Source organism: Triticum aestivum, chromosome 6D, assembly GCF_018294505.1.
Source record: "Triticum aestivum cultivar Chinese Spring chromosome 6D, IWGSC CS RefSeq v2.1, whole genome shotgun sequence".
Lineage (NCBI taxonomy): Eukaryota > Viridiplantae > Streptophyta > Magnoliopsida > Poales > Poaceae > Triticum > Triticum aestivum.
The window spans coordinates 316,132,653-316,149,818 of record NC_057811.1 but is presented as its reverse complement, the minus strand read 5'-3'; the positions used below and the strand labels follow the sequence as shown (position 1 = coordinate 316,149,818).

General features: G+C 44.1%; 1 long non-coding RNA gene across 1 annotated transcript; it reads right to left on the bottom strand.

The window, feature by feature from the left end:
- Nucleotides 1-13,078: 13,078 nt before the first annotated feature.
- On the bottom strand, nucleotides 13,079-16,847 carry LOC123144852 (uncharacterized). The gene is made up of 2 exons (XR_006471995.1): nucleotides 16,379-16,847; nucleotides 13,079-15,699 (listed from the first exon to the last, which is right to left on the bottom strand). It is a non-coding gene; the product is annotated as an uncharacterized lncRNA (long non-coding RNA).
- Nucleotides 16,848-17,166: the final 319 nt, after the last annotated feature.

The following is a 17,166-nucleotide window of genomic DNA, read 5'->3' as shown; positions in this document are numbered from 1 at the left end:
AGGAGAGAAACGGCGAGGGAGAGGGAAGAAGTGAGTAACGGGCGGGGGTACGGGCCGTTAGGTAGTAGGCTCTTTGCCGTCCGCCCCCCTTTGCCGTCCGCTTTTTTGCCTCTTTGCCGTCTGCTAGCGGACGGCAAAGAGGTGGCCCGTTAAGTTTTTCAAAAACGGGCGGGGGGTGGGGCCACCTCACTCTTTGCCGTCCGCCAGCGGACGCTAAAGGAATCTTTGCCGTCCGCTGGCGGACGGCAAAGAGCTGGCAGACGGCAAAGAGCTTCTTTGCCGTCTGCCCTTTCTTTGCCGTCTGCTTTTGGGTAGCTGATGGCAAAGAGCTTCTTTGCCGTCAGCTAGCAGACGGCAAAGAGCTGGCAGATGGCAAATTAGCTGATTCCAGTAGTGCTTTCTCGTATGGAGCTCGCAGAGTGATGAACTCTTTGCCACCCCTTCAGATATGGGTGGTGAAGAAAAAGAACTAATCTTTTATGCAGGGTCAGGTCTCCAGACGTACTTAAACGTCTGAAGAATTTGTTGGAGACCTGAAAAGTGCCTGAAAGGACGCAGGCTAATCATGAAGAAATGAACTTTCATTTCTCACGTCCTCATACTGTTTTAACTGTTGCATTGCTTGATGAAATTCGTCTGATGAATTGTGATGTCATATTCTTCACTGATGAAGTATATGAAGTTCGTAAGCTGCACTAATTCATCTGCAGGATGATCAACCCAAAGCCACTGAGTGGGTCCTCGATAGTGGATGTACAAATCACATGACTGGTGACAAGAATCTATTGATAGATGCACCCTTATCACCATCGCATCTGAAGCATATCATCTTCGTTGACAAAGGCAAAAGTCAGGTATTGGGTCTAGGTAAGGTTGCGGTCACAAAGGATCGACACATGGACAAAGTCATGCTTGTCGAGTCCTTAGGATACAATCTCATGTCTGTCTCAATGCTTTGTGATCTTGATATGGTAGTTGTCTTTGGCAAGTATTGTTGTGTTGTGGTTATGGAAGCTGACAATTCCAAAGTCTTCGAAGGCTTTAGGAGAGGAGACTTGTATATTGTTGATTTCTCTACAGGACCGCAACCAGCCGTGTGCCTACTTGCAAAAGCTTCAGAAGGGTGGCTATGGCATCGACGACTTGGTCATGCAGGCATGAGGAATTTGCACATGCTTGTGAAGAAGAAGCATGTCATTGGCATTGAGAATGTCAAATTCCTCAAGGATCACCTGTGTGGAGCTTGTGAAGCTGGAAAGATGACCAAGGCTAAGCATCCAGCGAAGACTATCATGACCACTACTCGACCATTCGAATTGCTTCACATGGACCTCTTTGGTCCTAACCATTACTCAGCTGTCACAAATGACGCATCTCTCTATGGTCTTGTTATTGTTGATGATTACTCTCGTTACACATGGTTACACATTGTTACTTACAAACATGAAGTGCAGGAAGTCTTCAAACGATTTTCCTCGAGGGCTTCAACCAACTTTGGTGTGAAGATCAAGCACATCAGAAGTGACAATGGAACTGAGTTCAAGAATTCTGGTCTTGATGACTATCTTGATGAACTTGGTATTACTCATGAGTTATCTGCTCCTTACACTCCTCAGCAGAATGGCGTCGTGGAGCGCAAGAACAGGACTCTTGTTGAGATGGATCGCACTATGCTTGATGAGTACAAGACGCCTCGACACTTCTGGATTGAGGCAATTTATACTGCGTGCCACATCATCAACAGGGTATATCTTCACAAATTCTTCAAGAAGACTGCCTATGAACTCCTCACTGACAAGAAACCCAATGTGAGTTATTTCAAAGTCTTCGGTGCTAAATGTTGGATTAGAGATCCTCATCACAATGCTAAATTTGCACCAAAAGCACATGAAGGTTTTATGCTTGGTTACGGAAAGGACTCGGACACCTACAGAGTCTTCAACAACGTTCTTCACAAGGTTGTTGAAACTATAGATGTGCAGTTTGATGAAACTAATGGCTCGCAAAGAGAGCACCTACCCTCCGTGATAGATGAACCAGCACCTGAGGAAACTATCAAGTTCAAGGCTACTGAGGATGTCATTCCTACCGAAGAATCTACTGAAGAATTCATTCCAGAACGAGAAGAACGTCGAGCTAATGCACCTGAAGAAAATGGTGCTGAAGAAAATGCTGATCAAATTCCTCGACGGCAACCAACTCATCCTCGCGTTGCAAAAGAAGTGCAAGTTGAAAAGATCATCGATGACATTGAAGCACCAGGTCCTCTCACACGCTCAAAAGCTTCACATTTATCTAACTTTTGTGGGCACTATGTTTTTTCTCTATCACAGAGCCCACTAAGGTAGATGAAGCATTTCTGGAGCCTGAGTGGATTCAGGCCATGCAAGAAGAATTACACCAGTTCGAGCTCAACAACGTCTGGGAACTGGTCAATCGTCCAGATCCTCGCAAACACAATATCATTGGCACAAAGTGGATCTACCACAACAAGCAAGATGAAAATGGCCTTGTGGTGAGGAATAAGGCACGGCTAGTAGCTCAAGGCTACACACAGGTTGAAGGAATTGATTTCGATGGAACTTTTGCACCTGTTGCTAGACTTGAAGCTATTCGCATATTACTTGCTTATGCTAACCATCATGATATCACTTTATATCAAATGGATGTGAAAAGTGCATTCCTCAATGGTAAGCTTGAGGAAGAATTATATGTTGCTCAACCCCCAGGTTTTGAAGATCCTAAGCATCCTGACAAAGTCTTCAGACTAAATAAGGCCCTCTATGGCCTCAAGCAGGCCCCTCGGGCATGGTATGATACTTTGAAGGAATTCCTCATGAAGAAAGGATTCAAACCCGGTTCACTCAACCCTACTCTTTTCACTAAATCATATGATGATGAATTGTTTGTGTGCCAAATATATGTTGATGATATCATCTTTGGATGTACTGACCAACGTTATAGTGATGAATTTGCCTATATGATGAGTGAAGAATATCAAATGTCTATGATGGGAGAGTTGAAATTCTTCTTAGGTCTTCAAATTCGTCAACAGCACAATGGCATATTCATATCTCAGGAGAAATACCTCAAGGATGTACTAAGGAAATTCGGCATGCAAGATTGCAAAGGCGTCAAAATTCCTATGCCCACAAATGGCCATCTGTGCACTGATGAAAATGGTATTGACTTCGATCAAAAGGTATACCGCTCCATGATTGGTTCTTTATTGTATTTATGTGCATCTAGGCCAGATATTATGCTTAGTGTTTGCATGTGTGCCCGATTTCAAGCTACACTGAAGGAATCACATCATAAGGCTGTGAAACATATTCTTCGATATCTAGCTCACACACCAACACTAGGATTATGGTACCCCAAGGGCTCGGCTTTTGATCTCATTGGATATTCTGACTCTGACTATGCTGGTGATCGTGTGGACCACAAGTCAACATCTGGTACATGTCATTTCCTCGGATGATCTTTGGTCTATTGGTCCTCGAAGAAACAGAACTGTGTATCACTGTCTACTGCTGAAGCTGAGTACATTGTTGCTGGCTCTTGTTGTGCTCAATTGATGTGGATGAAGCAAACTCTCAAGGACTACGGCGTCAACGTGAAGAATGTGCCTCTCTTCTATGACAATGAGAGTGCCATCAAGATTGCTCACAACCCAGTTCAGCACTCGAAGACAAAGCACATTCAGATTCGTCATCATTTTCTTCGCGATCATGTGTTGAAGGGCGACATTTCTATTGAGCATGTGAAGACTGAAGAACAGCTAGCCGATATCTTCACAAAGCCCTTGGATGAGAAGAGATTTAGCAAGTTGCGGTGTGAGCTAAATATCTTAGAATCTTCGAATGTTCTTTGAAAAGGACACTCATCCTAACACTTATGCAAAATTGATGACTTAGATGTGCAACACATGAAGAAACGTTTTTCTTCAATCAATGAAGAATAACACTCTAAGTGTGAAGAAATTAATGTAGAATTTGATTCTCAGAACCCTACGACAATTGTACGCGGTGTCTGAAATCATCATTCTTATACGGTGGGTCACGCCACCACAAAAGTTGAAAATCTTCAATTTGAGTTTTTCCTCAGTTTTTGAAATTCCTCAGTTGTTCATGTTCTTCAACTTTGCATTGTCTTCACTGTTTCCGTCGTTTTTCTTCATTGGCCATATATATATATATATATATATATATATATATATATATATATATATATATATATATATGAGTTTATGTCCTCTACAGCATTCACTTATGGCTAATTCTTCAAGTTGGTGTTTCTGCTAAGTGAATGTGATCGGACCCTTCCCCCTCTATGCTATACTCAACCCAATCTATTCACAAATTCTTCATGTGCGTTCTATTTGAAACTCGTTCAAAATCTTCACTGTGTCCTTGTCAGCTGAAGAATTTGCGAACGGAACTTTTATCTTATCTTATCCAAATTTTCGGTTTTACCGCTCAAACCGTTCCGCATCCCACGAAATACTTATCTATTCACCCATGATCTAACACGATCTCCACTTCTCAGTACGTGGGTGACACATGTCAAGCGAATGAGAAGGGTCAGGGGCACGTTCGTCCAAAATCTTCGGGCGAACAGTTTTTCACCGTGGCTATAAATACCCCCTCTCCCCTTCCTCACTTCCTTTACTCCGCTCGACCTCTCTCCAGCTCAAGCTTCTCAAACCCTAGTGCCGCCACTACTTCATCATCGCCGGTGAGGAAGAGCTTCACTGCCTCGACCTCGTCGCCGCCGTACTCGCTCCGGCCGCGGAAATCTTCACTCCGCCGCCACCGTAGTCGTCTTCCTCCGCCAAGTTAGGGCGTGGAAGATCTGCACAGACGAACTTCACTTCTCCACCTCACAGTTCGTCGTGTTCTTCGTTCAGGGTAATTAAAAGTTACTTTTACTGCCCCTTTTGATTCAAATGATTCCTACAAAATCTTCAAAGGTGTTTATTCTTCAAATTTTTCACACACTAAACACCTCACATCTCATCTGTTCTTGATTCGTTTCCTTAAGCATCATTTTTTCTTCAAGATTCCTCAATTGTGTGGATCTTCGATCTATACAACTCTGGAACCTAAGACAAAGAACGCTTAGTGAAATTCTTCAAGACTCAACTGGTCAAATTCCTCAAACTTTTTCTTTTTGAAAAACCTTCTGAGAACGCATACGACCTCTCCAAATTCCTCGCAACTATACTTTGTTCACAGGTACTCATGTCCGCTGCTGAATCACTAGGTTCTCATCAACTTAACTCATTTGCAGCGTTCCTCGAAGAAAAGTTGCGTACTTCTTCAGAAAGTTCAATTGTTCAAATTCCTCAACTGAAGAAAATGGCTGATGGAAAGAAGCCACAGAAAGGAGGAAAGAGGCCTGAAATCAATACTGCCTTTGAAATCCCTGAGGACATTTATGTTGGGTACTACACACCCCCTGAGGAAGACAAAAATCAGCACAAGGTGCGCATTCAGAGGATAGAAAGGAGATGGGCAAAAGAGTGGAGGGAGTACAGGTATGTGACTCCAAAATACATGAAGAAATTCGCTGTTACTCCTCCATGCTCAAGACCACCATTTGCACCTGGCCAAGAGGCAGATCCCACTAGCATCAAGCGCGGTGAGGATTTTCCTGAAGAATGGGCCAAGCGCCAGGCCAAGTTGGCCAAACAGGCAAAAGATGCAGTGAAGAAATTCAACGAAGACTCTACTTCTGCTGCTGCTGAGGCCTCTGTAAGGCCGAAGAAATCCATGGCAAAGAAGCCTGCGCACAAGCCAAGTGCCTCTTCTTCAATGCCCTCATGGCCAATTTCCTCAGCTAAGCCCTCACGGCCAATTCCTCAAGCCGCTCCTGCTCCTCCAAAGTCCTCAGTTGCTCCGCCCAAATCCTCAGCACCTGTGCATCTAGCCACGTGCCAAAGGACTGTTGGGTAACGTAGCAATAATTCAAAATTTTCCTACGTGTCACCAAGATCAATCTAGGAGATGCTAGCAACAAGAGAGAGGGAGTGCATCTTAATACCCTTGAAGATCGCTAAGCGGAAGCGTTACAAGAACGCGGTTGATGGAGTCGTACTCGCGGCGATTCAAATCGCGGAGGATCTGATCTAGCGCCGAACGGACGGCGCCTCCGCGTTCAACACACGTACAGCCCGGGGACGTCTCCTCCTTCTTGATCCAGCAAGGGGAGAGGAGAAGTTGAGGGAGAACTCCAGCAGCACGACGGCGTGGTGGCAATGGAGCTCGTGGTTCTCCGGCAGAGCTTCGCTAAGCACTACGAAGGAGGAGGAGGAGTTGGAGGAGGAGAGGGCTGCGCCAAGGGAAGGGTGTGGCTGCCCTCCCACCCCCTCACTATATATAGGGGGAAGGGGAGAGGGGGCCGGCCCCTCTAGATGGATCTAGAGGAGGAGGTGGCGGCCAGGGGAAACCCTAGATGGGTTTGGGCGCCCCCACCCCCTAGGAAACTTGCCCCCCAAGCCGGGAGGGGCGGCTGTCCTAGGGGTGGCGCCCCCACCTCTCCTGGTTACGTGAGAGGGGTTGGGAGGGGCGCACAGCCCCTTAGTGGGCTGGTTTGCCCCTTCCCCTTGGCCCATAAGGCCCCCCAACGCTTGCTAGGGCCTCCGAAGCCCCTTTCGGACATGCTGGCCATAGCCTGGTACCCCCGGAACAATTCCGGACTCCAATACCCTTCGTCCAATATACCGATCTTCACCTCCAGACCATTTCGGAGCTCCTCGTCATGTCCGTGATCTCATCCGGGACTCCGAACAACCTTCGGTAACCACATACTATTTCCCATAACAACTCTAGCGTCACCGAACCTTAAGTGTGTAGACCCTACGGGTTCGGGAACCATGCAGACATGACCGAGACACCTCTCCGGCCAATAACCAATAGCGGGATCTGGATACCCATATTGGCTCCCACATGTTCCATGATGATCTCATCGGATGAACCACGATGTCGGGGATTCAATCAATCCCGTATACAATTCCCTTTGTCCATCGGTATGTTACTTGCCTGAGATTCGATCGTCGGTATCCCCATACCTCGTTCAATCTCGTTATCGGCAAGTCTCTTTACTCGTTCCGTAACGCATGATCCTGTGGCTAACTCATTAGTCACATTGAGCTCATTATGATGATGCATTACCGAGTGGGCCCAGAGATACCTCTCCCTCATACGGAGTGACAAATCCCAGTCTCGATTCGTACCAACCCAACAGACACTTTCGGAGATACCTGTAGTGCACCTTTATAGCCACCCAGTTACGTTGTGATGTTTGGTACACCCAAAGCATTCCTACGGTATCCGGGAGTTGCACAATCTCATGGTCTAAGGAAACGATACTTCACATTAGAAAAGCTCTAGCAAACGAACTACGCGATCTTGTGCTATGCTTAGGATTGGGTCTTGTCCATCACATCATTCTCCTAATGATGTGATCCCGTTATCAATGACATCCAATGTCCATGGTCAGGAAACCATAACCATCTATTGATCAACGAGCTAGTCAACTAGAGGCTCACTAGGGACATGTTGTGGTCTATGTATTCACACATGTATTATGGTTTCCAGTCAATACAATTATAGCATGAACAATAGACAATTATCATGAACAAGGAAATACAATAATAACCATTTTATTATTGCCTCTAGGGCATATTTCCAACAGTCTCCCACTTGCACTAGAGTCAATAATCTAGTTCACATCACTATGTGATTGTAATGAATCCAACACCCATGGGGTTTGTTCATATCTCGCTTTGTGAGAGAGGTTATTAGTCAACGGGTCTGAACCTTTCAGATCCGTGTGTGCTTTACAAATCTCTATGTCATCTTGTAGATGCAGCTACCACGCACTACTTGGAGCTATTCCAAATAACTGCTCTACTATACGAATCCAGTTTACTACTCAGAGTCATCCGGATTAGTGTCAAAGTTTGCATCGACGTACCCTTTACGACGAACTCTTTTACCACCTCCATAATCGAGAAAATTCCTTAGTCCACTAGTTACTAAGGATAAGTTTGACCGCTGTCATGTGATCCATTCCTGGATCACTCTTGTACCCCTTGACTAACTCATGGCAAGGCACACTTCAGGTGTGGCACACAGCATAACATACTGTAGAGCCTACGTCTAAAGCATAGGGGACGACCTTCGTCCTTTCTCTCTCTTCTGCTGTGGTCAGGTCTTGAGTCTTACTCAATACTCACACCTTGTAACACAGCCAAGAACTCCTTCTTTGCTGATCTATTTTGAACTCCTTCAAAATCTTGTCACGGTATGTATTCATTTGAAAGTACTATTAAGCGTTTTTGATCTATCCTTATATATCTTGATGCTCAATGTTCAAGTAGCTTAATCCAGGTTTTCCATTGAAAAACACTTTTCAAATAACCCTGTATGCTTTCCCGAAATTCTACATCATTTCTGATCAACAATATGTTAACAACATATACTCATCAAAAATTCTATAGTGCTCCCACTCACTTCTTTGGAAATACAAGTTTCTCATAAACTTTGTAAAAACCCAAAATCTTTGATCATCTCATCAAAGCGTACATTCCAACTCCGAGATGCTTACTCCAGTCCTTAGAAGGATTGCTGGAGCTTTGCATACTTGTTAGCATCTTTCAGGATTGACAAAACCTTCTGGTTGTATCACATACAACCTTTCCTCAAGAAAATCGTCGAGGAAACAATGTTTTTTTTTTACATCCTATCTGCAAGATTTCATAAATAATGCAGTAACTGCTAATATAATTCCAACAGACTCTTAGCATCGCTACCAGTGAGAAAGTCTCATCGCAGTCAACTCCTTGAACTTGTCGGAAAACATCTTAATGACAAGTCGAGCTTTCTTAATGGTGACACTTACCATCATTGTCCGTCTTCCTTTTAAAATCCATCTGCACCCAACAGCCTTACGACCATCAAGTAGTTCTTCCAAAGTCTATACTTTGTTTTTATACATGGATCCTCTCTCGGATTTTATGGCCTCGAGCCATTCGTCGGAATCTGGGCCCACCATTGCTTCTCCATATCTCGTAGGTTCATTGTTGTCTAGCAACATGACTTCCAAGACAGGATTACGTACCACTCTGCAGTAGTACGCATCCTTGTCGTCCTACGAGGTTTGGTAGTGACTTGATCCGAAGTTTCATGATCACTATCATAAGCTTCCACTTCAATTGGTGTAGGTGCCACAGGAACAACTTCTTGTGCCCTGCTACACACTAGTTGAAGTGACGGTTCAATAACCTCATCAAGTCTCCACCATCCTCCCACTCAATTCTTTCGAGAGAAACTTTTCCTCGAGAAAGGACCCGTTTCTAGAAACAATCACTTTTGCTTCCAGATCTGCAATAGGAGGTATACCCAACTGTTTTGGGTATTCTATGAAGATGCATTTATCCGCTTTGGGTTCGAGCTTATCAGCCTGAAACTTTTTCACATAAGCGTCGCAGCCCCAAACCTTTAAGAAACGACAGCTTAGGTTTCTCTAAACCATAGTTCATACGGTGTCGTCTCAACGGAATTATGTGGTGCCCTATTAAAGTGAATGCGGTTGTCTCTAATGCCTAACCCATAAACGATAGTGGTAATTCGATAAGAGACATCATGGTATGCACCATATCCAATAGGGTGCATTTATGATGTTTGGACACACCATCACACTATGGTGTTCCAGGCGGTATTAGTTGTGAAACAATTTCCACAATGTCTTAATTGTGTACCAAACTTGTAACTCAGATATTCATCTCTATGATCATATCATAGACATCTTATCCTCTTGTCACGACGATCTTCTACTTCACTCTGAAATTACTTCAGACTTGTATTTCATCAAGTAAATATACTTAGAATCTACTCAAATCATCTGTGAAGTAAGAGCATAATGATATTCACTGCGTGCCTCAGCACTCATTGGATTGCACACATCAAATGTATTACTTCCAACAAGTTGCTCTTTTGTTCCATCTCACTGAAAACGAGGCCTTTCAGTCATCTTGCCCATGTGGTACGATTTGCATGTCTCAAGTGATTCAAAATCAAGTGAGTCCAAACGATCCATCTGCATGGAGTTTCTTCATGCATATATACCAATAGACATGGTTCGCATGTCTCAATCTTTTCAAAAACGAGTGAGTCCAAAGATCCATCTACATGGAGCTTCTTCATGCGTTTTATACCAATATGACTCAAATGGCAGTGCCACAAGTATGTCGTACTATCATTACTATCTTATATCTTTTGGCATGATCATGTGTATCACTACGATCGAGATTCAATAAACCATTCATTTTAGGTGCAAGACCATTGAAGGTATTATTCAAATAAACAGAGTAACCATTATTCTCCTTAAATGAATAACCATATTGCGATAAACATAATCCAATCATGTCTATGCTCAATGCAAACACCAAATAACAATTATTTAGGTTTAACACCAATCTCGATGGTAGGGGGAGCATGCGATGCTTGATCACATCAACCTTGGAAACACTTCCAACACATATCGTCATCTCACCTTTAGTTAGTCTCCATTTATTTCATAGATTTTTATTTCGAGTTACCAACACTTAGCAACCGAACCGGTATCTAATACCCTGGTGCTACTAGGAGTACTAGTAAAGTACACATTAATATAATGTATATCCAATATACTTTTGTCGACCTTACCAGCCTTCTCATCTACCAAGTATCTAGGGTAGTTCTGCTTCAGTGATCGTTCCCCTCATTACAGAAGCACTTAGTCTCGGGTTTGGATTCTACCTTGGGTTTCTTCACTAGAGCAACAACTGATTTGCCGTTTCATGAAGTATCCCTTCTTGCCCTTGCCCTTCTTGAAACTAGTGGTTTTACTAACCATCAACAATTGATGCTCCTACTTGATTTCTACTTTCGTGCTGTCAAACATCGCGAATAGCTCAAGGATCATCATATCTATCCCTGATATGTTATAGTTCATCACGAAGCTCTAGTAGCTTGGTGGCAGTGACTTTGGAGAACCATCACTATCTCATCTGGAAGACAACTCCCACTCGATTCAAGCGATTGTAGTACTCAGACAATCTGAGCACATGCTCAACGATTGAGCTTTTCTCCCTTAGTTTGCAGGCTTAAGAAACTTGTCGGAGGTCTCACACCTCTTGACGTGGGCATGAGCCTAAAATCCCAATTTCAGCTCTTGGAACATCTCATATGTTCCGCGACGTTTCAAAATGTCTTCGGTGCCTCAATTCTAAACCGTTTAACATTACGCACTGAACTATCACGTAGTCATCAAAACGTGTATGTCAGATGTTCGCAACATCCACAAACGACGCTCGAGGTTCAGCACACCGAGCGGTGCATTAAGGACATAAGCCTTCTGTGCAGCAATGAGGACAATCCTCAGTTTACGGACCCAGTCCGCATAATTGCTACTATCAACTTTCAACTAAATTTTCTCTAGGAACATATCTTAGTAGAACTAAAGCGTAAGCTACGACATAATTTGCAAAGACCTTTTGACTATGTTCATGATAATTAAGTTCATCTAATCAAATTATTTAATGAACTCCCACTCAGATAGACATCCCTCTAGTCATCTAAGCGATACATGATCCGAGACAACTAGGCCGTGTCCGATCATCACGTGAGACGGACTAGTCATCATCGGTGAACATCTCCATGTTGATCGTATCTAGTATACGACTCATGTTCGACCTTTCGGTCTCTTGTGTTCCGAGGCCATGTCTGTACATGCTAGGCTCGTCAAGTCAACCTAAGTGTTTCGCATGTGTAAATCTGGCTTACACCCGTTGTATGCGAACGTTAGAATCTATCACACCCGATCATCACGTGGTGCTTCGAAACAACGAACCTTCGCAACGGTGCACAGTTAGGGGGAACACATCTCTTGAAATTTTAGTGAGGGATCATCTTAGTTATGCTACCGTCGTTCTAAGCAAATAAGATGTAAACATGACAAACATCACATGCAAATCATAAAGTGACATGATATGGCCAATATCATCTTGCGCCTTTTGATCTCCATCTTCGAGGCGCGGCATGATCACCTTCATCACCGGCATGACACCATGATCTCCATCATCATGATCTCCATCATCGTGTCTTCATGAAGTTGTCTCGCCAACTATTACTTCTACTACTATGGCTAACGGTTAGCAATAAAGTAAAGTAATTACATGGCGTTTTTCGTTGACACGCAGGTCATACAATAAATTAAGACAACTCATATGGCTCCTGCCGGTTGTCATACTCATCGACATGCAAGTCGTGATTCCTATTACAAGAACATGATCAATCTCATACATCACATATATATAATTCATCACATCCTTTTGGCCATATCACATCACATATATACCCTGCAAAAACAAGTTAGACGTCCTCTAATTGTTGTTGCATGTTTTACGTGGCTGCTATGGGTTTCTAGCAAGAACGTTTCTTACCTACGCAAAAGCCACAACGGTGATATGCCAATTGCTACTAGTAGACCGCCCGTGCGTTGCTACGGGCTACAATACAATGCATATAAATGAATTAAACAAATGACTAAAGTTGTCTTCAAGGTCGAAGCTCATTTCTCCTTTGTATATTTGGGCATGTTTGGATGTCAAACGGACGGCCGGTAGGCTCTCCAAAATTCAGTTGTGTGGACAATCGCTGCAACATAGCTAACACTTTATTTGCAATCAACCACTCTCTTCCCATAACATCCTTTCTTCCTGTCATTGTAGCCCAATTGTTGAGCTCCCTCCATAGTCACACATTTCCTCACACCGCCAACCCGTCAACCACGTTGGGGGACACCCGAAGACAACCGTCCTTATCGTCGCCCTCTCGCTAGGAGGGACAAAGAGCGAGGCATAAACATACACATACGTAAGTTAATTCATTATTTCATTAATTGATTAAATGTCTTGTATCCTCTACATGGACAAAAAATACAACAAAAATATTATCTTCATTCTACAGAATGAAATTGAAAACTTGTGAACAAAATCACAAATAACTGTTGAAAAGTAAGAAAACATGAGGATCCTTAAATTGGTGATACGATTTACATGATACTAACTCCTTCCATATACATAGGTCCCCTATCAAAATACTGAGACAAAAGAGAAGTGATTAATGCCCATCTCATGGGCCTCGCATACTTGGACAGACGATGTAAATGAAATCCATATATTAGCTAAATTATAAGGTGCTTCCAATCAAAACAAAACATTTATAAGGGAAGGGGCTACTACAACTTGTACAGTCCTGAGCCACCACGCTGCTAACACACTCATTGTCCAGTGTATGCAAGTCATCTCTTCCTCTCCCCATCACAAGTGACATGTTCAAACTCCAAAGTCGATGGATTGGATCCTTCAATGCGAAGACACCAAATTTTGAGCTCCAAGGTGCAACCTTGCAGCCTTCGTGGCCAGAGAGGCCAGATATAGTGCACTTTTGGGAACGAGAAACATTCACATGATGCAGTATATTGGCCAAGGTAGCATACTATCAAATTTAGATCCGATTATATTTTTATACCTCTCATAACATAGAGATTGACAAGATATGATGATTATCACTTGAGAATATATACCAGCAACAAAAACATCCACAAAATATAAACACATATCACTTTTAAAAAGGTAAAACTTTGAGACACAGCAAAACACTATATGCCTAGATGTAAAAAATGACAAAAGGAGAATAGGAATAAATATGAGGACGTGGAGTATTTGAACCCGAGCTCACATGCTCCTTGATGAACAGTAAAATCCAAAAACACATAAAAAATAAAAAAAATCTGATTTTTTATAAACATCTATGAAAGTTTTAACTTCTTGCAAATGTTTTTGATGAAATGACATTCGTGTAGGTCTGGGCAAAAAAAATTCGACGCTCCAGAAGATTCGTTCTCGGAAGCATTTTGGAGCATCGTTTTTTTCTTTTTGTCCAGACGTCCACCAATGTTATTTCATCACCAAAATTTGCAGGAAGTTAAAACTTTCATCGATGTTTAAATATGATTCATGCATAGACACCTTGCTGGAGAGGACAATCTGACAGAGATGGAAAAGAGGTGTGAAGGAGGGATTCTCCTGGTTGTCATTTTCATCGCCAAGGGTGCTAGTATAGGGAGGATATGGAGGAGGTACTCGTGCTCACCGTAGGTGACCATCCCCGACCGGCCATGAATCATCTCCTCGCAGTGTGATGGAACTGACCATCCCCAACCGGCCATGAATCGTCCTCGCAGGTGATCGTCCGCGACCAGCCATGGATCATCCTCGTAGTGCGATGGAAGTCCATATACGAATGAATTGAAGTATCTAGAAAATAAAACTAAAGATATTTTTAAAAGAAATAATAATAAGTAAGAAGAATGGTGTCAAGGGAGGGAGGCTGGATCTAACGTGCAGCGGAGGACTGATCATTATGTATATACTTTGGCTGTGTTAAACAGTAGAAATATTTAAATGTTTGACCAATTTTTGCCGTGTTAAACAGTACATAAATATGACGTATGAGCATGTGCGGCGGACTGCTCACTATGTATATATTTTGGCTGTTCAGCATTGAGAAGATGACACTGATCCAAAATGATTATATCAATTTAGCATCATTTGTTCAGATGATGCGGAAATATTGTGAGTATAGAAATAAGACAAATATGACATATAGTACACTAAATGACTCCTTGAATTTCATAAAAGTCTGTTGGCCAACTAATCAACAACGAAATTCTTAAATCAACCAAGAATTCTACCCTGCACTCAAATCTTCAGTTGACCAAATGATATATATCAAGATGAGAATAATGTACCATGATGCAAAAAAAAAAAGATGGAACCAATATGCTACAGGAAGTTACTGAAACAACAAAGCAAACATGAATTATATCACCTAAAGTGGTCATCCACAGTGGCAGCAGCTTTTCCTTCAGCGCACTTGGTAATATAGCAGGCAATCTAGACACTCCATGGTTAGTTTCCAAATCCATAATTTCAATGAGAGAAAACAAGAATGGAAGCTACAAAATGTATCGATATCTACCTATGAGCAGGCTCACGGGTACTGCAGATTGTTTTAAAAGTCGTACTCTCTCCCTGTATTAATTAGTATGTTATTTCTATAAGCAAATTAGGCAGCGGCAGTGCCTCAATAAGAATAATTATGCCATTCAAAAATAATAAGAAGAATCATTATACAGGACACAATGGCATACATGGCAGCATGAAAATCACGGCTCACAAGATTCAGAGATATACATACCAAGAAAAAGACAAAGAAAAGCTGAAGAACCACACCTGCATTAGTGCATCGCCCCGAGCACAACACAGATAGACGAACGCCCTTGAGGTCGGGGCAGAGCGAGAATCCTACCAGGCCAGAGGCGTGCTCCAAATCATGGACGCATGCGTGCATACTAACATCTCCACAAGCTTGTCCGTGCAGCTGCAGCTTCATTCGCTCTCGCAACTGCTCGGGTCGACGCAGCTGCCCGGCCGCTGATCCATCCCCTCGCTGCTGCTCGGGTTGTCGTGGCCTCTCCTCTTTACCTTCGCTCCTCAACTTGTGCATCGCATTTGCCACCTGGTCTGGCCGCCCCCGCCAACCCGGGATCCTTCCAACGCAATATTTCCCTCGGTATTCTGAAAATCTGCAGAAGAGGTTGTGAAACATCATCAGCCATCAGGAGGGTACCCTGCATACAGAAGACCAAGATTGGTACGTGCATATAAAACTGAGAACCAGCAGATTTGATTCAAACACAAAAGAAAATGGGCAAGCTTATGCTATCCTGCTGAGCCACAGCAGGCACTACCCCTCCTCATTTCGGGAGGAACAGAAGGAGGAACAGTAGCACAACCAGAAACACCCCACCACGGCTCGGGACGAAGACCACCTCGTCGGTCGAGCATGGAGACGAGGAAGGCCGAACCTGCAATTGAGGGAGGTCGCAACGACGTTAGCAGCGCTGCCACACCCAAGATGGAGGCGGCTAGACGAGAGACGGGGGCGGATAGGAATTCAGGGGATTGGATCGTGGCCGGCTTCCGGATCAGATCATTGGCGGGACCGAGATGGGAGGGGATGCGAATTCAAGGGATGAGAGGTGTGGAGTGGGGATCACGAGAGCTTATCCATCTCTTGGAGGGGCTGTCATCCATGCCGAGCAGCAGCAACAAGGTTCTGTTGTCGTGGTGGTGCACCGGTGCTTTTGGGGGGCTGCTACGGGCCGCCGTTCTCGTCGCCACCGGCGGAGGTCTCGGAGGTCGCAGACGAGAAAGACATTGGACGGCCGAGGGCGGGAACCATGGTTCCGCGATGGCGATTACCAGTTTCTGGCGTTGTCCTTGTTGTTGGTGGATGCCGGGGTGAAGGTGTAGATGGAGATTCAGCCGCGGTCCACCAAGCGTCTGCGCAGGCTCAGGCGGCCTTGCCGAGGAGGCCTCTGGGCGGTACAATGGCGAACTCCGGGTCATCGACCAACTCCAGAGCCTATCATGCCGCGCCACGCGACGACCACATCCCGACGCCCAAGAGCGGCCGTTCCCTTGTCCGTGGTGGATCCCTTCGGGAGGGGGTATAAGGGCCCAACGGCGGATGGCTCTGGGTGGAGGTCGCGGCCATCACGACGCCAGTGAAGACCGTGGTTAGCGGTGTTGCAGGCGATGATGCGTGCAGAGGAGGACCAGGAGGCTGCGGCCGCCATGGCGTCCGAGGGGAACGGGGGCGGCGTCGCTGGCAGGAGGGTAATGGGGGTGGGGTGTGAGCGTTGGGGAGGATTTTTTTTTCTTTCACCGGTTTCACGGGAATAAAAATCGGTGAGGGATGGAGAGTTCGATCGATGGGGCAGATGTAGGAACGAACGACTTACGGAGTAGAGAAGTTTAGGAGTAGAAAGATTAAGGTAAGAATCGATGTGTTAGGAAAGTTAGTATTTTGAATTGATTTTCATGAAAATGGGGTTTATTGTTTGGTAACGTGATATTAGTATCTTCCCGTTTGTAACATATTTGGTTAGGAAAGTTTGCACATGTTAAGGAAGTTTTTATTGGAAGGATGAAAAAATCAACGTGGGGATATGATGATGGAAGGTGAAACGAAAATAAACCGGACGAAA